Source organism: Macrotis lagotis, chromosome 3, assembly GCF_037893015.1.
Source record: "Macrotis lagotis isolate mMagLag1 chromosome 3, bilby.v1.9.chrom.fasta, whole genome shotgun sequence".
Lineage (NCBI taxonomy): Eukaryota > Metazoa > Chordata > Mammalia > Peramelemorphia > Peramelidae > Macrotis > Macrotis lagotis.
Window position 1 is genome coordinate 183,135,318 of NC_133660.1, and position 25,741 is coordinate 183,161,058.

The 25,741-nt window shown below is 35.1% G+C and overlaps 1 long non-coding RNA gene across 1 annotated transcript in view; it reads left to right on the forward strand.

Annotated features, from left to right (window-relative positions):
- The window catches only part of LOC141516350 (uncharacterized), a 147,166-nt gene that overhangs the window by 77,431 nt on the left and 43,994 nt on the right, over nt 1–25,741 (forward strand). Inside the window, exon 2 of the long non-coding RNA XR_012476665.1 lies at nt 4,427–4,508. This is a non-coding gene — a long non-coding RNA (uncharacterized LOC141516350). The remainder of the gene's footprint in view (nt 1–4,426; nt 4,509–25,741) is intronic.

Below are 25,741 nucleotides of genomic sequence, written 5' to 3' on the forward strand. Positions count from 1 at the left end.
TGTCTTTCAAATGTATTTACTATGCACTCTCCTCTTCTCTACTATAATACATCTTTGTGCCTCCTCACCTTTTGTTTATCCACTAATACCTAGTCTTCACCTAATATATGGGATGCAGCCAAGGCAATTTTGAAAGGAGATTCATCTCTAAAAGCTTATCTAAATAAAATAGATTTTCAAAAACTTAGATTTGTAACTAAAAAAGGTAGAAAAAGAAAAAAGTAAAGATCCCAATTAAATACCAAATTAGAAATGCTTAAAATCAAGGGAGAGATTAACAAAATTGAGAGCAAGAAGACCATTGATCTAATAAATAAAATTAAGAGTTTGTTTTATGAAAAAGCCAATAAAATAGGTAAACATTTATTTAATCTGATTTTAAAAAGAATATTCTCAAATTACTAGTATCAAAAATGTAAAGGGTTAACTAATCACCCAGGAAGAGGAAATTAAAGAGATAATTTGGAATGACTTTGCCAAACTTCATGTCAATAAATTTCATAACATGTGTTAAATGGATGAATATTTACAAAAATGGATGAATATTTACAAACAGCCCAGATTAATAGAAAAAATGAAATATTTAACACCATTTCAGAATAAGAAGTTGAAGAAATCATTAATAAATTCCTTAAGAAAAAGTCTCCAGATCCAGATAGATTTGCAAGAAAATTCTACAAAACATTTAAGGAACAATTAATTCTTATTTTATATAAGATATTAAAAAAAAGGAGAGGAAGGAGTTCTGTCAAATTCCTTTTATATACCAATATGGTACTGAAACCTAAACCAGGAAGAACCAAAACATACAAAGAAAATTATAGACCAATCTTCCTAATATACATGGATGCAAAAATCTTAAATAAAATTTTGGCAATGAGATTACAGCAAGTTGTTACTAGGATAAATCAATATGATCAGGTAGGATTTATCCCAGGTAGGCAGGTATGGTTCAGTATCAGGAAACACTCAAGATAATTGAACATATCAATAGCAAAAACAACAGACATCATGTGATTGTCTCAAGAGATGTTGAAATAGCCTTTGATAAAATACCACATGCATTCCTATTAAAAACAATAGAAAGGTTAGGAATGAATGCATTTTTTTCTTGAAATAAAAAGTAGTATCTACCTAAAATCATCAAGAAATATTATATGTAATGGGGTTAAACTTGGAGCATTTCCAGTAAGGTCAGGAGTGAAACAAGAATGTCCATTATCACCATTACTATACAATATAGTATTAGAAATGTTAGCTTTAGCAATAAGAGAAGAAAATGAAATTGAAGGAGTCAGAATTGACAAAGAGGAAGCAAGGCTTTCACTCTTTGTGGATGATACGATGCTATACTTAGAGGACCCCAAAAAAATCATCTAAAAATCTCGTTGATGCAATTAACAACTTCTACAAAGTAGCAGGATATAAAATCAACTACATATGAACAACAAAACTCTAGACCATGTAATAGAAAGCAAAATTCCATTTAAAGTAACTGCAGACAACATTATATTCTTGGTAATCTACTTCCCAAGACAAACACAGAGATTGTATGACATAATTACAATTCATAGAAATAAGAAAACAATCTGCACAATTGGAAAAAGGTCAATTACTCATGGTGGTCAAGTTTATATAATACATATGACAATTCTACCCAAATTAAATTACTTATATTGTGAACTAATCTGATCAAACTACCAAATAACTATTTTACTGACCTAGGGGAAAAAAGTAACAAAATTCACCTGGAGCAACAAAAGATAAAGAATATCAAGGAACTGACAAAAAATGTGAAAGAAGGTGACATAGATATACCAGATCTCAAACTAAACTATAGAGTGGCAGTCATCAAAACTTCCTGGTATTGTTTAAGAAATAAAGTAATGGACCAATAAATTAGGATAGGGAAAAAAGAAATAGTGGTAAATCATCTTAGTAATAGATTATTTGACAGGCCCAAAAACATTATTAACTTCTGGGATAAGAACTCACTATTCAAGGAAAAAAATTATTAGGAAAACAGGAAATCATGGCAAAAACAAGGCATAGATATGTCAAAATAGGATTGGGACAAAAAAAGTAATTATACAAAAAGGGCAATATCATTTTAATCAATTGAGAGATCAAGAAATATTCTGTTAGCTCTCTGGAAAAGAAAGAAATTACAATAAAAAAGAAATAGAATACATTATAAATTGCGAAATGGATATTTTGGTTACATTATATCAAAAAGTTCTTACACTAATTAATCAATGATGCCAATTAGAAGGAATACAGAAAAATTGGAAGCAATTTTTCACCATTATGCTTAGTTATTGAAGAAGACTAAGGTTACATCACTATGTTAATGACAATTTACAGTATGTCCAAGGTAGCTTATCAGAGCAATATGAAGTTGGGCACAAATAGTCCATGCAAATACCTGGGTTGGGGACTCTAAATTTTTATATTTCACATTTCTTTTGAGTTGCTTTAATTCTACTTCCCTCATAGAGTTATGCACTCTCACTGATGAGAGAACACCATGATGGGTGGTCCTGTACCAGGTTCTCCCACACTGTGCAATCAGTTCTAAAGTTCTTCAGTGAGAATTTCAGGGTGTCACAGTATCACTTCTTTTTTTTAATTTATTTTTATTGTTATTTCATTTTTATAACATTTATATGTTATGAAAATTTTTCAATATTCATCCATTTAGATAATGTATATTTATGTTACAAAACTTCATTACACCCTCCCTCCACCCTCTTCCCCCTCAGCAGTGAACAGTCAGACTAACATTGTAATATATATATTTGTGATAAACATGTTTATAGATTAGGGGTTTTTTTTGGTATGATTAATTAGGATTGAGGGAAAGAGATACATAAGAAATATTTTTATGAAGTGTTCATCAGATACTAAAGGACTATTTTTATTTTTTGGGGAGGGGGGGTAGTTTTGTTTTGCTTTTCTTCCTGTGGATGGATATAGCATTGTCCATAGCCAGTGCAATAGGCTAGTCCTAGCTCTCTTAACTGCCGATTGGAGCTGCTTCCATCAGGCTCGATCATCTCACAATGTTGTTAATGTGTACATTGTTCTCCTCATTCTGTTCCCTTCACTCAGCATCAGATTCTGTAACCCATTCCATGCATCTCTAGAGTTGACTATTTACAGTTTGTTATAGAACAATTATATTCCATAGTAGTCATGTACTATAACTTGTTTAACCATTCCCCAGTTGATGGATATCCCCTCAATTTCCAATTCTTTAGTAGTACAGAAAGAGCTGTTGGGTACAGACCTAGAATTGCGATTTATGGATCAAAGGAACTAAATAGTTTTATTGTTCTCATAGTTCCACATTGCTCTCCAGAACAACTGGATCCTTTTACAACTCCATTAGCAATGCACTAATGTCCCAATCCTCCCACAATCTCTCCAACATTGATCATTTTCTCTTTTTCTCATCTTAATCAAGCTGATAGCTGTGAGATGATAATTCAGAGTTGTTTTAATTTGCATTTCTCTAATCAATAATGATTTGGAGCAATTTTTATATATAACTTTAATTTCTTCATTTGAAAACTACCTATTCATATCCTTTAATTATTTGTTAATTGGGGAATGACTTGTAACCTTATAAATTTGATACAATTCTCTTAATATTTTAGAAGTGAGACCTTTATCAGAGCTCCTAGTTGTCAAGATTGTTTCCCAGCATTCTTCTTTCCTTCTGATTTTGGCAGCATCGATTTTATTAGTGCAAAAAGTATTTAATTTAATATAGTCAAAATCATTCAATTTACAATTTATAATGTACTCTATTTCTTGTTTTGTCTTAAATTTATCCCTGTTCCATAGAGCTGATAGATAAGAGTATTACTTGGTTTATTAATTTATCTCTAGTGTCCCACTTTATGTCCAAATCCTGTACTCATTTTAACCTTATGTTGGTACAGGGTGTAAGATGTGTGTATAATTTTTGAAATATTGTTTTCTAGTTTTCCCAAAACTTTTTGTCAAATAGTGAGTTCTTATCCCAGAAGCTAATAATGACTTTGGGTTTGTCAATAGTATCACTTCTTCTGACCTCCTTGTGAGTGTTTGCTCTGTGTGAATACGCCATAAAATAAGTTTTTTTGGCAAGTGTACATCTGGCATTCTTACGATGTGTCTAGCCCATTGTAGCTGTACTCTTTGTAGTAATGTTGGTTGCTAAACAGTTTAGCTTGACAAATGACATCCATTTCTGGTATCTTCTGCCAGATGATCCTCAGAATCTTTCTAAGACTATTTAAATGGAAGCAATTCAGTTTCCTGACACGGTGCTGGTGGACTGTTCAGGTTTCACAGGTATAGCAAAGAGGTCAGCACAGTGACTGTGTAGACCTTCAGTCTTGTAGTCAGTCTAATACTTCTCTCCTACACTTTCTTTCAGAGTCTCCCAAATACAGAGCTAGCTAGAGTAATGCATGTGTCAACCTGTCAATGTGTACCATCTTGGAAAGGACACTGCCAAGGTAAGTGAACTTGTCCATAGTACTCAAAACTTCTCCATTTGCTGTAATCAATGGTTTCACATATGCATGGTGTGGTGATGAAAGTTGGAGCATTTGAGTTTTCTTGGTGCTAATTGTTAGACCAAAATAAGCACAAACAGTGGAAAATCAATCCATTCTTTGTTGCATCTCAACTTCAGAGGTTCCATTAAGAGCACAATCATATGCAAAAAGAAGATCATGTACAACACTCCCTTCACTTTGGTCTTGGCTTGTAACTTTTTCTAGTTCAAGAATTTACCCTCTTGGCAGTAGCCCTAGAGGCCATGTTCATCCTCAAGGAAGGCATTTGATAACATATCTGAAAATATCATGCTTAAAAGTCTGGGAGCAAGGACATAGCCTTGTTTCACTCCATTAGTGTATCTGTAAAATCTCAAAAACATCATACACTACCCAGAATCTCAGCATGGACGTGATCATGAAATTGATGTATAATACTGATGAACTTCTCTAGGCAACCAAATTTTGACATATTTTTCCATAAACACTCATGATTGATGGTATCAAAAGCCTTGGTCAGATCTGCAAATGTATTCAGACCTCTGTTTTGTTCTTGGCATTTTTTCTGGAATTATCAGGCAGCAAACAACATATCGACTGTTCTTTTTACCCTTTCTGAAGTCTCACTGATTCTTAGGAAGGTGATCATTTCCCAAGTAATAGATTAGCCTATTGAGAAGAACTCTGGCAAGAGTCTTACCAGAAATGACTAAAAAAGAAATACTCCTTTGATTGACACAAGAAAATCTATTCTCTTTAATTTTATAGAGATAAACAATGGAGGCAACTTTGAATTCTTGGGGGGACAATCTCTTTGTGTCATATAGTCTAGAAAATTTCAGTCAATTTTTAGATGATCAATGCCAACCCCACCTTGTAGATCTCAGCTGCAATAGAATCAGTACCAGTGTTTTTCCACCTGGAAAAAAAATCAAAATCTCTTCTTTAGTTAGAACTTCAGCTAGGGACTGATTGACTTCAAATTGAGGAAATGTTCAATGGTTTTTTCATTGAATGATGATGATCCTTTAAGAACCCTATAGAAGTATTTGGTCCATCTCTCTAAGATCATGTATCTATCATTAATCCATGTGAATCCATCAGCTCTGAGTGATCAAGATTCACCATATGTCTTTGGCCCAGAAATGGCCTTCAGATCATTATAAAAGGTCTTATTTCTCAAATATATAGAGAACTGAATCAAATTTATAATGTTACAAGTCATTCACTAAATGATGAATGGTCAAAGTATATTAACAGACAGTTTTCAAATGAAAAATTAAAGCTATATGTAATCATATGAATAAATATTCCAAATCTTTTCTGATCAGAGAAATGCAAATTAAAATAACTATAAGGTACCATTTCACACTATTGGTTTAGATGACAAAAAAAGAAAACTGATCAATGTTAGAGAGATTGGGGAAGGATTGGGACATTAATCCACTGTCTGAGGTGTTGTGAACTAATCCAATCAATCTGGAGAGCTATCTGAAACTATGCCTAAAGAACAGAAAAACTGATCATTCCCTCTGACCCAGCAATACTATTCCTAGGCCTATATTCAGAAAAAAAGTCATAAAAATGGGAAAATTTCCACATTTGCAAAATATTCATAGCACCCCTTTTTGAAGTGACAAGAATTGGAAATTGAGGGAATACCTATCAATTGGACAATGATTAAATCAATTCTGCTATATGAATGTTATGGAGAGGTAAAAAAACATAAATGTTTGGACTCTAGTGAAACATGATTGCAGGGGCTGATACTGACTAAAAGGAGAACCAAGAGAACATTGTGCACATTAACTACAACATTGTGAGCTGATAAACTTTGATGGATGCTACTTCTCTCAGTAGTTTCATAGATCTAGGATATCCTTGGAAGACCTGTTATGGGCCACACCATTCATATCCAGATGAACAAAATAAAACAAAACAAAAATTCAGAATCAGTATTAGCACTATGCTTATTTTTAAAAAATTTCTCTCATGTTTTTTCTTCTTTCCCATGATTTCATTGTTTTCCCTTACTTATAATTTCCCAATCAGAAAATGACTAATATATAAACATCTATATACATGTATAATATTCACTATACACTCTGCTGCCTAGAGGAGGGGAAATGGGAAGGGAGGATGGAAGAAAATTATATAACTTATTAAATATGCATGTGAATGAATGTTGAAAGATTTCTATATCATGCCATTGGAAAAATATCAATTAAAAGGGGGAGAAATAAAAGAATTTTTTATCTCCATCTCGGAGGCAGCAAAATTCTGACACTCTAGAATTTGTTTAGACTCATTATTTAAAGTTATTTACAAGGGATTAATGCAGATCTCAGGACATTCAGCAGGTTTGATTCAACTTCTCTCCATACTCTTTTCAACCTTTACTTTGAGTTCCTTTCAAGCTATTATTAAACAATCTCTATCTAGATTTGTACCTCATAGAATGTGTTTCTTATTGTCATTAAATTTCTTCATAAAATAACTATTAAAACAGTTCTAAAATGAAATAAAATTTTGTTCTCCTTTGATTTCACCATTAATACTACCATGAAGAACACACTCAAAAAGACAATTGAAGAGTAAATTTTCCATATTTATCAATATAGGTGTTTCCCTAGAGTATGGTCAAAACATAACCATCTTGGTGAAAGAAGGAGAAAGAATAAAATATGTATAGTAAGAGTGTGTTTGAGTCAATCAAGTAGAGAAAAGCACTTTTCCTCTGACAAGTTAGCAACAGTAAAAATTTTCTTGTTCCAGTTAATTACCCTTATATAAATAAGAGGGTAATGGGTATGCATCACTAGGTTATATTTTTCTCATCCCCATCTAGAAACAAAAAGGCCTGACAAATAGGTTCCCCAAGCCTGATTATATGTATATATTTTGCAAATTCAGGCTAGGTTTTAGGACTTTCCTTTGAGTACATCAGGCATGGGTCTTACATTTTTTTATTGATATCTGCAAACATGTACTTTAGTTCACTTAACTCTCTTTTCTCATCCATGTTCAAAGCTATCATATAATTCTTTGGGGGGGGGGGTTGCTGTCTATTTATTTATTTATTTAATTATTTATTCATATATTACTAAAAGTCTTGTAAGAGTAAGCATATCCCCCCATCCCCCGACAAAAATAGAGAAACCTTAAAACAACCAAGTAAAAGAAAGAGAAAAAACTGCTCTTCAGTCAGTGTTCAGATACTATTCAGTTTTGTCTCTGAAGTGGATTGCATTGTTTATCATAAATCCATCAGAGGATTTGCTTCCATATTTCTTCCCAAAGTTGCTATTGCTGATTATATTTCCATCTATCCATACCTGTACACTTCCTTTTTATTCTATTTTCTCCCTCCTTTCACTCTGTCTTTCCTCAAAAGTGTGTTATGAGGCAGCCTAGTGGTACAGTAAACTGAGAAGAGCCCAAATCCCACTCCAGGGAAGCAACAACCACCCAGCTGTATGGTTCCAGGAAGTCCACCAAATCCAACCACCTTGCAAAAAAACTCAAAAAACTGTGTTGTGTCTGAGTACCCTCTATGACAATCTACCTTCTCCTCTATCACCTACACCCCACTTCCTGTCCCATTTCCTTTCTCCCATCCCCTTCCTCTCCTTTTTCTTCTAGGGTAAGAAATTTCTGTACCCTATTAAGTGTTTATGTTGTTTCCTCTCTGAGTCATTTCTGATGAGAATGAAGGCTCACTCATTCCCCCTTACCTTCCCCTCATCTACTCCATTGCAAAAGCTTTTTCTTGACTCCCATCTTAGCCCATTCTACCTCTCCTTTCCCTTTCTCTCAGTACATTCCTTTTTCACCCTTTGATTCTATCTTTCTACTATATAATACCTTCATATTCAGATCACTCCTATCTGTCTAAACATGCTCCATCTAACTACTCTATTAACTGAGATGGTTCATATGAGTTATCAGTATCATCTTCTCATTCAGGAATACAAACTGTTCAACATCATTAATCATAATTTACCCTTCTCATTCTGTTCTCTCTGTGCTACACCTGAGTACTTTACTTGGAGATTAAACTTTCTGTTCAACTCTAGCCATTTCAACAGGAAAGTTGGAAAGTCCCCTATTTCACTGAATATCCATCTTTTCCTCTGGAAGAGGAAGTTGAATTTTTCTGGGTAGATCATTCTCAGTTTCATTCCAAGTTCTTATGCTTTTTGGAATATCATATTCCAAACCCCATAATCCCTTGATGTAGATGCTGCTAAATCCTGTGTAATCCTGACTGTAGCTCCACAATATTTGAATTGTTTCTTTCTGGTTTCTTGTAGTATTTTCTCTTTGACATAGAAGTTCTGGAATTTGACTATAATATTCCTGGGGGTTATTTTTTGAAGGGGATTTCTTTCAGGAGTAGATCAATGGATTCTCTCTATTTATATTTTACCTTCTACTTCTAGGACATCCAGGCATTTTTCCTATAGAATTTCATTAAAAATAGAGTAAAGACTATTCCTGATCATGACTTTCTGTTAGAGCAATAATTTTTTTGAATTTTTCTCTCCAGGATCTGTTTTTACAGATGAGTTGTTTTTTCAATGAGATGTTTCATGTTTTCTTTTTGTTTTCTTCTCTTTGGTATTACTTTATTGTTTATTGATTTCTCACAAAGTCATTAGCGTCCTTTATCTCCATTCTACATTTGAAAGAGCTGTTTTTTCAGAGCTTTTTTATCTCCTTTTCAATCTAATCAATTCTGCCTTTTAAGGTATCCTTCTCATTATGTTTTGTACTGCTTTTTTCATTTGATCCAAACTGGTTTTTAACTTGTTTTCTTTGGCATTTTTTGTATCTCCTTGACTAAACTGTTTATTTGGTTTTCATATTTTTCACATTTTTCTCTCATTTCTCTTCCCAATTTTTCCTCTACTTTCTTTATTTGATTTGCAATATCTTTTTCAGCTCTTCCATAACCTGAGCCCAGCTCCTATTTTTCTTGGAGGCTATAGACTTTATCATCTTCTTAGTGTATATAACAGTCCTCCATGGAATCAAAATAATTATCTATTATCAGGTTCTTTTTTTCTGTTTACTCATTTTCCCAGTCTATGCCCTGGTTTAGAGAGGCTTCCTAAGCTTTTGAGTGTTAGTGGGACACCCCCCTCAAGGATCTTAACTCCTTCAATGTCTTATGAGAGCCAATGCCTGCTCTGCTGGCTGGCGCTCTGGTCTGAGGATGACCACCAACATACCCCACTGCCCTGGAGCTCTGAGGATGGGCCCTGCTCCTCTATGGTAATATAGGGGCCCAGACTGTAACCAGAGTATGACTATGGACAAAGCAACAGAGTCCTGTCCCAGGGATAGAGAAGAGACCTCGACAGTCTCCCCATACCCCCTTACTTTCTATGACTGAGTGTTCTGGGAGCAACTGATGGATGATTCCTTGCTGGGTGGCTCCACAGACCTTCTTTTCCAGACAAGGGCTACCCTGAGGGTAGTGGTTGTGTAGAGGGCCACACTACCCTGGACTCCATGCTCCCTCTGCCAGAGTTTTCCCCGTTGATCTTCCAAATTGTACTTGGTGATCCTTGACCTGGGAAGCTGGATACCATTTCTGCTTCCACAAACCAGACCCCAAGGGACCGAGGTACACCTAGGGCTATTCCTAGAAGACTGGAGTTCCTTCACTCTGGGGCAACATGACCCTGGCTGCACTGCTTTACCTCCTAATCTTGGTGGAACAGAGCCTTCCCACAGATCTTCAAATTACCTTAGTCTGGTGAATTGTTTCCATGGCTATTTCTGTGGAATCAGACTCTAAAGTCTAGTTAAGAGTCATAATTTTAAGGTTTTCAGAAATATTTTGGAAGAAAGCTTCCTGGAAATCCTGCCCTCATGTCACCATCTTGGCTCTGCCCTATCATATAATTCTTTCATGAAAATAGTTGTCAAGTTTACTTTTTAAAGTGTGATATTTATGAAAATAAAAAGTAAAATTAATAGGTCTATCTTATAACTTTCATATTATTGGATATCTTGCTCATAATTATATTGATTAATAATTTTGACATTTTGAAGATAGATTATAAACTGACATAATAATAAAAATGCTTAACATATTGAAACTATGATATTAGAGACTAGTAAAATTTTTATCACATGATATATTTGCTATAACTCTGATTTCCTTGAAATATTATACTGTGAAAGAGACCAAAATGCAGGCTGTCATTCATTAATGAGCTGTCATAATGCTATTTATGAGGGTGAAGAAGTAACAATATCAAGCAGCAATCGGCAATGAACCCTCAAAACCAGTGGTGGGATTCAAATAAACACCAACTGTTCTCTGCCTTAATGACCATTTTAAGTATACAAAGATATGCTGAAAGGTAGTTCAATAATTCATGCATTTAATAATCAAATAAGAACAATAAAAGAGGTACCAAAATTATTATAAGAATGAGTTTTAAATATTAATGAAAATATTAAATAATTCCTTATAAAACAAAAAAGTTGTAATTTTTCATATTTCCATATTACTTCTTGATTGATGTATTCACTTGCAATTTTCTTCCTTTTGATTTATCTATTTTCTGATTTATCTTTTGTCTTTTCAATGTAGGAATAAGATCCCATAAATAAGTAAACGAAAAAACATTTCTAGAGACATTATCTTAACAGAAATCATATTTATTGCTGTTCGTAATGAATGGCTACTTCATTCTGGAACCAGCATTTTAAAGTTGGTGCATATTGTACCAGAGAATTATTTTCCTGAATAGTCAGCAATTATATTCATCTTTTCCCCAAGAAGTGACAGATATTTATATGAAAATTAAAGAAGTAGTATAATTGTCCAGATAAACCTAAACATCAATATTTCTGGAGTTTATTTTTTTATTAATTCATCATAAGTATCTAAATTTAGCTATTTCCAACATTTATTCAATGAATTATCTGACTAAAATTTTAAGGAAATGAATTGAAAAATTTTGTTTTGAAATGTAGTGATATTTTCTCACAGTCTAAAAGTGACCTATACTTCTCTAGTATTTTTTTTCATTTGAGTTTTATTTGTTTCAATGGAATATATCTGTCTGGGGTGACTAAAATAACAATGCCTGAAGGAAGGAGATTGAACTTAATGTCTTTTTAAGGTATCTTCCTTTCCTATGATTATAAGAAAACAAGACACATGTGTCTCTTAAGTTAAAAGTTGTTGAGTTCCATTGTCCACCAAGGGTTCATTCAGCTCAGGAGAGGAAAAAGAAACACGAATAAACCTGGGTGGGGAATATCAGCAGGACAACTGACACAGCCAGTTTATTGAAAACATCAAACAGTTCTGGAACAGGGCTATCAACAAGTAAGGCTCTGAATGATGCAGTTGTGTCATCAAATCATAGTTCTGAGGACAGCCTTTAGGCTCAAGGGTCACCAAAGCTTAAGTCATTTAGTCATAACTAACCTCTGACCCAAACTCGTTTGAGTAGCTCTCAAAAAAAAGTTAGGCAACACCTTGCAGGACTTCATGTTTAGTATTCATTTTAAAAGTCATGTTCTGTTAAAAAAATGTGATTTTGCATTTGTCCAATTGTTTTCCTTCTTCCTTTAACTCCCTTTTGTTCTCTTTTTCTCATTTTCATTTTCTCCCCTTTTCTCATTCCCTTCCTTCACACACTTTCTTTAATCTTATTACTTAAAATATCATTTTTGACATGAGCATTAAAATATTGTAGAGGATTTTCAAATAATAAAAGATTGTTTTCAAAATGCTTAAGATGATGATGCCTGAATTTGCCTTTACCTTAATTTATAGTTGAAGCTTCTGAAATTATCATTATTTAGCTTTTCAGATCTCATCTCATAACTTGGTTGATGAAGCTATTACAGAACACCTTGAAGAGAAAGTCATAATTCTTAAGGATTTTAGAGAATGGTGGCATTCAGCTGATTTGTACAAGTTTGGGCAGAATTGATAACTAATTTTATGTTGAGTTTGCCCAACTGGCTGTTAAAAATGGCACTTGTAACCAAGGTTTTTCTCTAAGGTGGGCAGCTGCTGCAGGAATGCAGAAATCACAAATTTATATTCCTTATTGTTTTAACATTCATCTATGCCTACTGCTAGAGGAAAGGGATCTTAGATCTACATTGAAAAAGATAGTTAAAGATAAATCACACGGGGGGGGGGGCAGAACCAAGATGGCAGCAGGAGAAGAACCTCTCTTGGATGCTCTCTCCAAAATATTTCAAAAACTTTAGAATTATGACTCTAACTAAATTTTCAAGAGGCAAAACCCACAGAAAGATCCAGTGAGGCAATTCCCCAACCCAAGTTAACCTGGAAAATAATGAGAAGGCTCTGTTTTACAGGGCTGAAGGGATGGCAGCCCATTGGAGCAAAGGAGCTTTAGCCTTCCAGGAACAGCCCCAGGTTACCCAGTTCCCTGGGAGCCCCAGCTCCTAGCAACAAAAGCAGTTTCCTGACCCCACCCCAGGAAACACCAAGCACAATTTAGAAGAATATCAGGGTGATCTCTGCCAGATTGAGCACAAAACCCAGGCCAGTATGGTCCTCCTCAGTGTAGTCTGGATTCCAGCAAACAGAAGCAGGCCTGTGGAACCTCCCAGCAGGAGTCACCTGGCAGCTGTGCCCTGATTGCTCAGCCCACAGAAAGTAAAGGAGTGGAAGGAAATGGCCAAGGTCTGTCCTTTCTCCCTAGGACAGAACTCTGGGTCTTTGACCACATTCAGAACCTGGTCACAGTCAGGGGTCCCAGATGGATGAACTTGTGGTCATTCAACAGACCAGGAGAGCAATCAGACTCTCACATACTGAAGTCCTTGTGGGGGTGTCCCAATAATACTCAGAAGCTCAGGAAGCACCTCAAAACCAGGCACAAGCTGGGGAAATGAGTGAACAGGAAAAAAAAAAGGAACCTGACCATAGACAATTATTTTGGTCCCATGGAGGACCAAAATACACAGTCTAAAGATGAGAAAGTCCAAGTTTCTGCATCTGAAGACTCCAGGAAATATAGAAGTTGGGCTCACGCTATGACAGAGCTCAAAAATGATTTTGAAAATCAAGCAAGGGAGGTAGAGAAAAAATTGGGGCAAGAAATGAGAGAGATGCAGGGAAAAAACATGAAAATGAAGCCAGAAGCTTAGTCAAGGAGATACAAAAAAAAATGCTAAAGAAAACAACATATTAAAAACCAGTTTAGGTCAAAAAGTTATTGAGGAGAAGAATGCTTTAAAAAGCAGAATTGGCCAGATGGAAAAGGAAATAAGAAAGCTATCTAAGGAAAACAAATCCTTCAGATGTACAATGGATCTAAAGGAAGCTGATGAGTTTGCCAAAAACAAGACATGATAATTCAACACCAAAAGAATGAAAAACTAAAGAAAATTTGACATATCTCATTGAAAAAACAACTGATCTGGAAAACTGATCTAGGAAAGGTAATTTAGAAATTATTGGTCTACCTTAAAGTCATGATCAGTAAAATATCCTTGACATCATTTTTAAAGAAGGTCTACAGGAAAATTGCCCTGAGAGCCTAGAAGCAGAGGGCAAATTTTGAGGGAATCCATCAATCTTCCTGGAAAGAGACCAAAAAAAAAATCAACCCCCAGGAATATTATAACCAAATTCCAGGGCTCCCAAGTCAAAGAGAAAATGTTACAAACAGCCAGAAGAAAACAATTCAAATATTGTGGAGCTACAGTCAGGATTACTCAGGGTTTAGCAGCATCTACATTAAGGGCTCATTGGGCTTGGAATATTATATTGTGGAAGGTAAAAGATCTTGGAATGCAACCAAGAAACAACTTACCGAGTAAAACTGAACATCCTCTTCTAGGGGAAAAGATGAACTTTCAGTGAAACAGAGGAATTTCAAATGTTCCTACTGAAACGACCAGAGCTGCACATAAAGTTTGATCTTCAAGTACAGGACTCAGGTGAAGCATAGAAAGAATGGATGAGAAGGGTAAATTATGAGAGACTTAATGATGCTGAACTTCCTGTATTCCTGCCTGTAAAGATGAGACTGATAATACCCATATATACTTCATTTAATAGAACAGATAGGAGTTTTTATAGATGAGGCAAAGGAGAGAACTGAATTTGAAGACATAATATAATGTAAAAATAGAGTCAATGATTGAAAGGGGAATGTACTGGGAGTAAGAGAAAGGAGAGGTAGAATAGGCTCAGAAATGTCATATAAAAGATATTTCACGTAATTTTTGCGATGGTGTGGAAGGAGGGGAGGCAAGGGGGAATGAGGGAGCTTTCATTCTCATCAGAAATGGCTCAGAGAGGGGGTAGCTATGGTGCTCAGTGGACAGAGCACCGGTCTTGGAGTCAGGAGTACCTGAGTTCAAATCCGGCCTCAGACATATAATAATTACCTAGCTATATGGCCTTGGGCAAGTCACTTAACCCTATCATAGGAGAGGATAGTCAGATATAATATATTTTCTTTTTTACATTTTGGAAGGTGGTGTGATTGGGTGGCCTGTCATGGACCATGGGCCAGGTAGTTGCTGGGTCTCTGGGATGGGCTGTAAGTTTCAGGCCTCTTGACCCCAGGGTCAGTACTCTGTCTGCTACAAGTATCAGCTCCTCCACAGAATATTTTTGAAGAGGGACAGAGTTAAAGGAGAGAGAAAATATAATAGATGGTAGTGGGGAGGAATAGATGGAGGAAATTACAAACAGCAACAGCAACTGTGGAACAATATGGAATTAACTTCTGTGATGGACTTATGATAAAGAATGTGATCCACCCGAGACATAACTAATGGTATCAGAACACAGACTGAAATACATTTTTTTCTCTTTCTTTCACTTTATTTCTCATGGAATTTCATATTTTTGTGAGGGGAGGGGGCATTATGTTTACTCTTAAACAGTAACATTTTAGTAATGTGTAAATAAACTAAAGAAAATTTTTAAAATGTTGAACTAGGCTGTGAAAAAGATAAATCACATAACAGATAAATCAAAAAAAGCTCATGATCTTATGAGCTAGCCTATATTCAAAAGTATGTAAAATATACATTAACTTTTAAGGCAACTGGGACAGAAAACATATCATTAAATCTTTTAAAGTTATTGATTATCAACACTTTTATTTCCTCAAAATGAATGCTAACAGCTCACCAATTTCCTTATACAAATAGAAATAGAAACTCCTAAATGACTTAATAGATCATCATTAAGATTTTGCCTTATGTCTATAGAAGAGAAAATTCTTAGAAGGGTAACAAATTTCATATTAGGACTTTTTCACTCTATGGCCAACACTCTATCTCTTCTCATAGGCCACAATCTTTAATTTACCATTTACCAAAATAGTTATAAATTCCAGAAAATAATAAATAGCTTTGCACAACAAAAGAACCACAAAATTAGCCTCATTCCCTGCTTTATACAAAATGTGGCTCAAATGACTGTATGATATTCCTTTATTTTAATTTATTAGATATCATAAAAATTCATTCAAGAAAATGTTTTGTGAAATTTTTAGTTATACACTTCTACTAATGTCATTAAATATTCTCTTTCCAGATCAAATATTTTGACTGTTTTACTCTTACCCGTTTAATAAAATACAAATCCCGAAGTCTAATAATTATATATTATTCCTTTTCACACATTTTATCTTCTCTTCAACTGGCACCTGGTTGTTCCTCATCTATGGAGTCTCACATAGTCTGTCCTTTAAAATAACCTGTTACTAAATTATACTTTCTTTTCCCTAGCCTCTTGAACTCTTCAGTTTCCAGCAAGGCTTATTTAAGGACTATATGCTGTGTGCATCCTTTAAATTGCATTTGTACTTTCATCATTGAATGATTTTTACATATGGTACAAAATATATGTCCAAAATCATAACGTAAATTATCATATCTTACACAATTTTTAAAGTTTGAATTTTTTTCCACTTTTTTTTTCAAAATGCTGAAATGTACTTCTTCTCCCCCTCAACCCCACCCCAAGTTTCCACATATGGAAAGCAAAATTCTGGCTGTATGACCCTGAAAAGTGCATAAACTGATTATCTATGAACAAGTTTAAAGCCAAACCACCTTATATAAAATTTATAGTGATTTTTTTAAAGTGGTGGGGAGGTCTATCATTTCACATTGCTGATTTTACTCCAATCCATATTCAAATCAAACTTTTGAGTTTTGTCATATCTATTATAAGTCCTAAAGAACCTATTATATGCTAAACTAATAGTTTAGCATATAGTCTATAATAGTTGCATTGTTTTGAACTCTTACAATTTATGATATTAGTAGGTGAAATAATGATATAGATCTAAACATTTTAGAAGGTACACATTGTTTTTCTAATTTTCGAAAAAAGGATACCATTTTGTATTTCAGTATATTGGAAATTTGAATATTCTAATACTATATATAAATTTGAATAATATTCTAATATTATATATATTCACTGATAAATTCTTCAAGGAATTAACCCATATATGATTTTTTCTATTCTGCCATAAGTAAAGCAACAAAATAGAAATTAATAAAACCAGCAAAATATCTGCAATATTCAGTAATGTTCCATGATTTCACATTATTTTTCCCCTTTTAACAAAAAAGTATAATTTTCTGGGATCTCCGGTACCTTTAAATGCCAATTATCTTGTCAGAATTTCCATGATTTTTAAAGTAAAGAAATTATGAAATATAAAATGAAAATAAGAAAAATCAAAATGTAAATGCTATTATTTTAATCAGCATGTGGAGAAAGAATTTGTCTTAATTTGAGAATGATCCTGAGGTAACAATCAATACAGTATTGTTTGTTAAATAACCATTTTTTTTAGGTTTTTGCAAGGCAATGTGGTTAAATGGCTTTTCCAAGGCCACATAGCTAGGTAATTATTAAGTGTATGAGGCTGGATTTGAACTCAGGTACACCTGACACCACGTCTGGTTCTCTATCCACTATAACACCTACCCGCCTCACCATTTTTCTTAGTAGCAATATCTTGAAAGACATGATGCTACACATTTTGGGTAAAAATTCAATCAATGACTCAATCAACAAACATTTATTGAATGTCTATGATATGATGGGAACTACATTAGGTCCTGGGGACATAATTACAAAGAATGAAATTATTTTTTCAGTAAAAGAGATTACTTTGTAATAGGGGAGAAATACACACTTACATGTTTACAACTTAAATCTTAATCTAAGATATATGGCATATATTTGCATATATATATATATATATATATATATATATATCCAGTTAGATATATATATATATATATCTCCAGTTATATATATATATATATATATATATATATATATATATAGATAGGTATATATATATCCAGTTAGATAGGTATATACACAAACACAAAATGAAATGGGAGGTTCTTTAAAATGAACATTACATCCCTCCTTCCCCCCCTTTCCCTCCTTTTCTTCCTTGCCCCCTCCTTTCCTTCTTTCCTTCCTTCCTTCCTTCATCATTTGAGCTTTGATTGCCTTTCAAGTCAATACAAAAAGCAATTATTTCTGTCTTGGTTAGAAACCCTGAGGGTCTTCCCTTACAAAACTGATTTTTCTTATTATGGAAAAGAACCTATTCTTTTATTCATTTCTTTCTTACTAGACCCTGAGGTTCTTAAGCTCCCACTTTGACATTTTTGGAGTAGACAAAAGGTGTTATTCTTGTCCTCTTTGCCTTACCTCTCTCTTACCTAGCCTTAAACACTGAAGAGTTATTATCTTAGACTGAGACATGGGAAAGACTTTAGCTTAAAAAGGCCAAAGTTTCCCACTTCATCCAGACTCAGTTGACTCCACAGGAGAAAGTAAGACAGGCGATTTTGTACCACACACCCACTTTAATCCAATTGATTTGCATGTCATGGCATCACCTTCCTGATGTCACAGTTTTTTTCAAGAAAGAACAATGAGAGGTGTTATATTTTATCTTAAAAAACAATAGGAAACCAGAGGATTTGACTAAGGAAGACAATCACAACTATGCTTAAAGAAAATCACTTTGACAGAAATTCATGTGTCATGGAATGGATTTTTGAGAGATCATTCAAAAATAACAATTAGGTTTTTAATAGGTAAAAGGTGATGGGGTCTTGAATTACTATGGTGAGATAGTTGCTTTTCATTCTCAAAGAAGACCAAAATAACATCACTATATTAGAATCAAGGCATGTTGCTTATTGTGACTAATCAGACCAAGTCAAGCTCTGAAGATCTACCACAGATCAGGCATATATAAGTCTATTTGAATATTTGAAGGGAAGATGGCTCTAAATCTTTGCATTTCACATTTTTTCAACTAATATGTTTCTGTTTCACTCATAAAGGCACAGAGCCTTCATTGAAATGGGTATACCATGGTACATGGTTTTCTGCCATAATCGAACATGTCACCATCAATTCCAAAGTTCTACAGACATATCTTGAAAAGTGTCCTTTTATCATGTCTTCTGGCCACAGTAAGGTCTGATATTTTTGCAAATTCTCCACAAAATAGTCTTTTTGTCAAGCTACATTTGGAATTTGAAGAACATGGCAAACTCACTGGAGTTTTGCTCTCTGCAGTAGAATTTTAATGCTTTGCAGTTTAGCTCAAGAAAAGACTTTAGTCTCTATAATGTCATCCTGTCTGTAATAAATGATTCATAAATACTTAGTCCAGAGTGAATAAAATTTTTTTAATAAAAGATCCAAACAAAAGGGCCTTCTCTCTCAAGGGGAGAGGGGCCCCAAATCACAACAGATCATGGACTTAGATGCTGTTTGAAAAGTTCATTCCTTCCCCATGCCAATTGGCGGGGTCACAGTCTAATTGATACAATCACCTCCATGCATTTTCCTCCGCCCTACTGATTATATTAATGAGTAAGATTGAGCAGATGCAAAGGACAACAACATACCCCTGCAAAGTTATTTCTTTAATCACCTTTCCCTTTGTCTAACTCTCTCATTCCTGTAAATAGTTTGGCATCTCTTGGGTTTCACAAAGACCAGACATCCTGACTTTTATAATTGTATTATCCTTACAGGTATCTGTGAAATTCTTGCAATACCCTTTTGCCACCTTGTGAAAACAAAACATTTGATTCATTCCCACAATTCCCCTACCCTTTTTAAATACTTTTGCTTTCCACACCTTCTTAGTAATTCCTTCTTCAATTTATAATAGCTATTATTGGCATGACTTACTTTTTTTTATATCAAGATTTTATTTCCTCATTATCAAGCATGGACCCATCCTAATTTCCAGTTTTGAACGGAAGCACATGCCAACTTTCTGATGTTCCTGGATATTTCCTTTACTATTTGCTTATTGTCATTTATCTTTAGGCAGCAATGTGATAGATTCAATTTACCACAAACTCCTCCTTCTCCAACTGACAAATAATCCAATGCAAATCCTGCCTCTCTTGCTTGCATGGCTTAGTCAATGAACAAGTCCAGGGCCCTAGCTGCCTAATTGGTAATTGTTTTCAGTACAGTTTAGAATCTTATCAGTATATAAACTGGGGTTCCGTAGCCATAACTCCCATTCTGTGCCGAGGTAGCAGGTCCATAAATATCGATGATTCTTTCTGGGGGCCTTGTATTTCCCCAATCACTAGCATCCCCAGTCTCAGTTAATGAGGTAGCTATACCTCTTTTCCCTCTATATAAATCATCATATAGTCCCAACCCCGATTGCTCCCCCCTTTCCCCTGACAGGAAGAAAAATGTGGGCCTTACCAATCCTATATAACTATTTGCAGACCAACCTTTGGTTAAATGGGTGTGCAGTATTTCTTTACCTCAATGCATCCTGACAAGGGATTCAGGTACCATCATGATATTTCCTATGAGTCACAGTATACCTATCTTGGTAAATTGTACAGTCCAGAAAATGTGTACCCTGTGTCCAGACAGAGGTCTGCAGCCATTTGCTAGTCCCCAGGAAAATATTTTGTCCAGACTGGAATAGGCAATATTAACCCTGAACTGACTCAGTCATGTAGCACTGGTGTTTCTCTCCTCTGGACCAGAATCCAGTGCACCTATAACCAGGAATTGAGAATCAAGGCTGGAATAAGAGAAACTGGGACCCAAGACCAGTACTCAAATTGCTATGGACCATCCTAAATCCAACAGTTAGCCACACCTAAACACTAGGCAATGACTTCTTTCAGCTGGATTGTCCACCCACCAATACTCATACCCCATTCTCTAAATCAGAGAGAGGAATTCCAGAGATAGGATATATAGACTCATTTAGTTTATAATCATGCCACCCAATAATCTCAACCTCCTTTTCTGTCAACAGAGTACATCTTCACCCTGTCCTTCCTCCTCCTTTCCATCAAAACTTTTATCCATTGGTTGGTACATTATCTATAAGGAGAAGGGCATAAGTAGAGGTGTTACACTTATAGAATTAAGGGGAAGTTACAGGTATCAAAAGGGGGCAGATCCCTTTACTTAACAATATATACATAGGCAAGAGATGGTGGAGATGTATTGGTCCAATGTCATTCCTCCCTTGGAAACATCTGATATCCTTCTGCATCTCTGAATCTGTTCCAATAAGTCCTCTCCAACTCAGGTGACTTGTTGAGATCTTCTATTCTGGAAAAAAAAATCTGCTTAACATTTGACTCAGAGAAAAACACGTTTTCATCACAAGACAATAAGATTCTGGAGCTTATTACAATTTACATTTCACCTCACTCACTGTCACGTTGACATACATTCTTCATTTTAACAAAAAATTTCATAAGTGTTTCACTATATCAGTGAACTCACTGAGAATTACCACATTAACTTAAGCTTGTAACACACATTTAACAGTCATCTTAGTTCAAAGCATACCCAGCATAAGTCTTAAAATAAAAACAATCTTAAACTTTTGCTCTCATTAAGATACTGACTCAAATTTCCTTAGCCAAAATGAATTTTTTTCTCTTCCCAAAACATTTCCAAATATACCATAGGTTTTCGATTTCCTGATGTACTTATCTGACTCACATTTCTTTCCTTAAACTACATATGATATTTTTGAAATCCCAATGCAAGTATTATTTATGCCATGGTAAAAACAATGGTGAAGGACCAAATCATTAAATGAAACCTCAATTCATTTAGATTGCTATCAACTATACAATTTTAACTTCTCAATAGCTTAGTTTGGTAAAATCTTTGGAATACAGAGAGAATCTAGCACTCACACTCCAAAACTCCATCCAAAATAATGCAAATATTAGCTTTATTAGGCTTAACATTAAAAAAAATAGAGAATAGGCCCTTTCCATAAATGCTCTTCACAAAATTCCTTTCCTGTTTTCTTTTTCCCAAAAGAAATCAGCAAGTATCCCTAAGATGATTATTTATTATTCAATAGCATAGATAGACTCCCAAGTTTCATCACACACAATTAATCTCAATTATATATTTTTCATTTTAGTAACCTGGTAGCACTTTCCTTTAACTCAATGGTGTTTCAATAGAGTTTAAAATCCCAAACCAATTTAGCAATCTTGATTATTTAGTTCCTCCCATTCTGTACAAATTTTGTCAGAATGTAACAACACTAATTCCCCTCCTTTAACATCCTCAGAGTGATTCCAAAATTCTAGTTCATAAATGGGTTAATTTTTTTTGTTTGTTTTTTAGGTTTTTGCAAGGCAAATGGGGTTAAGTGGCTTGCCCAAGGCCACACAGCTAGGTAATTATTAAGTGTCTGAGACTGGATTTGAACCCAGGAACTCCTGACTCCAAGGCCGGTGCTTTATCCACTACGCCACCTAGCCGCCCCACATAAATGGGTTAATTTTAAAAACAGTATGAGAATCAGAACAACACTTTCCTTTCAAGAAACATGTCTCCCAATCCCTGTTGGTTTGCAATTTTTAAAAATATTTTCTTTCTCTCCTGATGATATATCACCACTGTGACTGGTTTTCTTTCCTTTAAGGCTAAGCACTTGAAATCTCCTGCCCTACCCCTTGCTCTCTCCCATGGGACCACACACACACACACACACACACACACACACACACAAACACCTACTCATTACACTGGCTTCCTGGCTTCTGGTTATTGGTCATTAGGCTCCATTGGCCCCTCATCCCCACCACGGTGGGCTTAGAGTTTTGGGGGAAGTTCCTGGAGAGGGAATCCAAATCCACCTCCCCAAGTACATTATTTCTCTGGACCTCTGGCCTCTCCAAGATACCTCTCAATTTGGAGGACTTCTTAGGTAGGTAGGGTGGTTCTGACCACTAGACTTACCCCAGAGATTGTCCCATACTACAGTTTTATCCCAGATATTATAATTACTGGACCCAAACCTAGGCCACTCTTTCCAGTAATCTCTGAGATATTTTTCCTGCAGAGAATGCCAAGAAAGTGTGCTTGAAATCAAACTGTTTGCATGTACTATTTTCTTGTGTTCTGGGAAAATATTGAAAAGATTAACATTATAAACTCCCACAGGAGTGCCCAAATCATTATAAATAGTTTATAAATACTTTGTCCAGAGGGATTAAAAATTTCTTTTTTTTTTAAGACATCTCAACAAAAGGACCATCTCTTTCAAGGTGAGAAGGACCCCCAATCATGATGGGGGGGGGGTCTTATATGCAGTTTGAAGGTTTGTTCCTCCCCGCTCCATCATGCCAATCATTGGCAGGCACACAATCTAATGGATACAATCACTACCATATGTTTTTTCCCCCTGCCCTGCTCATTATACTAATGAGCAAGGCAACTACATTCTTGAGCAGGAACAAAGGATAATTACACAGACCTGCAAAATGTTTTCTTTAATCAGCTTTCCCTTTGTGTAACTCTCTCCTTCCTATAAACAGATTAGTTTTCCACAAAGATCAGACGTCCTGGCTTCTGTAATGTATTAAACCAACAGACATCTGTGAGATTCTGGCAATAGCCTTTCTTATCCTTGTAAAATCAAAACACTTGATTCTTTCCCACATGCCAATTGTCAATTTAAATCAAAGTTATTTAGATTTCTGGCACGGTAAGGGTATGTGGTCCAGTTTTCATAAGAATGGAGCAATTAGGTGAACATAGCAGCTTTGTAGACCTTCAGGTTGGTAAACAGTCTATTACCTCTTCTTTCTCACATTTTCCTTTGGAGCCTCTCAAACAATTGAAGTACAATATTAATATTAGTGTAACCCCTATTTAAAGGGTATCCTTGACACTTTCTTGAGTCCAGAGAAACTCCTCAATAATACAATTTAGTGCCGTTGGATCTGGGAACATCCTAAAATGAATTGAACATTTGACCCTGGGGGTCATGAGTTATACCATAAATTTTATCTGAGACTCACCAAATGCTCCTGTTAACCCAATCCTTTTGCTGTATCTGCTTCCTCCCCAAACTGCCTCCCCCTTCCCCAGATGCAACTAGAACTGTGAGATAGTAAGCTTCACTTGACCTAAGCCTGTGGGTCTGCATAAAGCAGACCCTGACCCTCTTCTGTCTTTTATTGGCCTCCTATCTATACTATCCCACATACGTGTAATAGTCTGACAAGGAAAAATATCTAACCACTCTCTCTAATTGTACAATAAACTCACACCCCCCAAAATACTATAAAAACCCTGCTCATTCAATTCTCAGGTTTGTTAGATTTGGGCTTAGCCCCTTAATATACCCCAGGTAAATAAAAAATCCACTTCTAAATTTTGTTTGGTCTGTGACTTACTTTTTGATGTACAAAACCATGAGGTAGTACTGGCAATATATGCATTAATATCATCATCTATGTGGACATATCTGGAAAGTATACTGCCAAGATATGTGAATTAATCCACAGTTATAAAAATTTCTCCATTTACTCTTCCCAGTTGTTCAGTATTTGGATGATATGAATCTGGTTTGTGAAGAAGCTGTGTTTTTTTGTATCCTTTAGTCAAAATTAGCACATGCAGCAGAAAATTGATTCATTTGTTGCATCTCAGCTTCAGAGGCAGCATTGAATGCATGAACATTTAAAAACAATCATGTGCCAAGTCTTCCTCCACTTTAGTCTTGACTCTTGACTTTTTAAGGTAAATCATTTATGGTCAATGCAGTGAATGGCCTTTATGCTGTTTTTGTTCTAATTGTAGACATCTGACAGCATTACCAAAAATATCATGCTAAAAAGCATTTCATTTCACTCTACTGGTGACTGAGAAAGTGCAAGAGAATTGTCCATTACTATGAATCCAGGGAAGGATGTCATCATGAAACTGGCATATAATAAAGATGAATTTATTTCAACATAATTTTCCACAAGCCCTGTCACTTGACACGATCAAAGGCTTTGGTCAGAACAATGAACAATATGTATAGAACTCTGTTCTGTTCCTGGATTTTCATCTGGTCTTATTGAGCATCAAAATCTATAACAACTATTCTGAGGCTGCTGATAATGCCATACAATACAGGGAGATGATCATATTTCAATGGAAGGATAAACCATTGGAAGAAAACTCTGGCAAGAATCCTGCCAATAAATAAGAGATAACCCCCCTCCCCCCTGGGATTGTCATGAGACAATATAAAGGCATCCTTTAACTGCTGGGTGATAACCTCCTCTTACCATAAACTCAGATATCTATAAACTTTCACTGGAGCATTACAGCCCTTACGTTATAAACCTCAACTGGAATAGAATTTTTACTAGGTGATTTGTCACAGGAGAGGAACATAATGGCATTTCAAAACTATTTCTTAAGTTGACTAGAATGATTGATTTCAACCTGAGGTATATGCTCAATGTCTTTAGCATAAATTGAAGATAGTCTGTAGAGATGACTAAAGAAGTGATCTCTCTGAGATCATATCCTTATCACTACGCAATGAAGTTCCATCGGCAGTGAGTAGTTGAGATGTACCATACGTCTTTGGCACATAAATTTCCTTCAGGGCATCATAAAAGTAATTTGGATTGTTGTTACCAGCATAAAATAGAATTTCATCTGTTTTTCTTATTGAGTCAATATTGACTCTAAGTTTCATCTATGCTTTACTTTTGATGGAGTTAAATGTTGCCTTCTTAGTGATTATTAAACTATCCTACTGGTAAATTCTGCAGCATTCTCATTTTTATTAATCAACTTCTGAATTCCTTCATCATTTGCATCTAACAAATCTTAATATTTA